The following is a 1,916-nucleotide window of genomic DNA, read 5'->3' on the forward strand; positions in this document are numbered from 1 at the left end:
ATTAGTCTATTTGCGTCTGTGTGAGTCCTTGCACACGTTTGTGTGTGTGTGTGTGTTTTGTTTGTGTTGGTTCTGGGTCTGGGTCTGTGGAGATCAAAGGCAACTCCAGTCTCTGTGTGGCTGCATGGGATTGGTTTCTGGGCAGACTCTAAACTGAGAATGTCATGTTTTCCCCTCCCTGCTCCCTTTGAGGTCCAGGCGATCAGTCACAGGTGATATTTCTGTGTGTGTGTGTGTGTGGGACAGGGTATGACTGTAAGCCAGCCAGGAAAACACCTGAACCCTTGGCCAAGAGAGATGTCCTAACCCTTCTCCTCACCTTCCTCACCCAAGTTCCCCCTCGGTCCCAACCGAACCAACGATCCAATCCTGGTCAGGTCCCAGAGAATATCCTGTGCCAAATAGAACAGTCTTCTCTTTCCTTCTCTCGCCTTGCCGAGCCACCTGCCTTCTAAAGCCGGCTCACAAATCCCCCCTGAGAGTGAGATGTAGCCAGCGTCTCGTTTCCATGGAATCCTGACTCATTCTGCATTCTGTAAATATTTATTGAAGATTCTTTTTTTTTTACCCTGTCTACTTCGACCACTGAAGAAGTTTAGGCTTATGGGTAAATAAATACAGTCAGGCAGTGATGAAATGGGACTGAGTCTATAGACGGGTGGTCCTGTGTAACTAACTGCACATGCTCTTCCAGACGGTTATGTCGTCACTCCGTCTTCACGTCCACATAATAAACGATTTCCCTACCTGTGTTTTCATCTTTGTCCAATTTAGTCAGTCTTCGTTTGATATGCCTGAGAAGGGCCCATTCAGTGTAGACAGAGAGAGATTCCTCGAAAGAGAGAAGAAGAGAACCCAGTCGGTGATTTAACAGTGGACAATTCTCCAGAGGTCGGATTCAAAGCACTCACTGGTTTCCTCAGACAAAAAGAGCCAAAGTCCCCCGACATAAAACACGTGAATGTTTCTTCTCTTTGTGGACTGCCAGTGGTTCAGACTTGGAGACTTTAAAGACATTCCCCTTTTTTTTTACCAAGCCTTTGAGCATCATTTTTACATCGCTCACCCCTTTAATCCTACCCCTTTAAAGAGTGCTTCTCAGGTTTTAAGGGCTCCCCCAGTCAATTATAAAAATTGATATGGAAAAGTCTCCTAGACAAAACCCATTAATACACAAACGTGCCAATGCCATTTTAACAGTCCAACTCTGTTATTCTGGGCTTGTGAGATGTTAATATTTCACCAGTTACAGGCACCTAATCAAAACCATTTCAGACTGAGACAGAGGACCACAATTTTGGTGAACGCAGTAATCTGTCTGGTTACTGAGAATACAATGGAACCTCTATGAGGACAAAGATATTCAAAGATAAGACGGAAGAAAACAAAGAGGAGAAGAAGGAAGGAAGAGGAGAAGAAGGAAGGAAGAGGAGAAGAAGGAAGGAAGAGGAGAAGAAGAGGAAGAGGAGAAGAGAGGAAGGAAGAGGAGAAGAAGGAAGGAAGAGGAGAAGAAGGAAGGAAGAGGAGAAGAAGGAAGGAAGAGGAGAAGAAGAGAGGAAGAGGAGAAGAAGGAAGGAAGAGGATAAGAAGGAAGGAAGAGGAGAAGAAGGAAGGAAGTGTAGAAGAAGAGAGGAAGAGAAGAAGAGAGGAAGAGAAGAAGGGGGGAGAAGAGAAGAAGGGGGAATAAGGGAGGAGGAAGAGAAGGGAGGAAGAGGAGAACCTTAGAGCACTCACATCTACTCTGTTAGATTGTGTCGGAATTGGCTCGCCGTGTTCGAGTGTGTTCCCACAGGAGACATGAAGCAGGAGCCATAACATCCAGTCAGAGAGATTCCCCCTGGAACCTAACCAGAGAAACGGATAATTGAGTATTGACGTAAACACCAATCTAGTTGACTCTTTGATCTTTATACCGT

This window comes from Oncorhynchus nerka, linkage group LG18 (assembly GCF_034236695.1).
Source record: "Oncorhynchus nerka isolate Pitt River linkage group LG18, Oner_Uvic_2.0, whole genome shotgun sequence".
NCBI classification, from domain to species: domain Eukaryota; kingdom Metazoa; phylum Chordata; class Actinopteri; order Salmoniformes; family Salmonidae; genus Oncorhynchus; species Oncorhynchus nerka.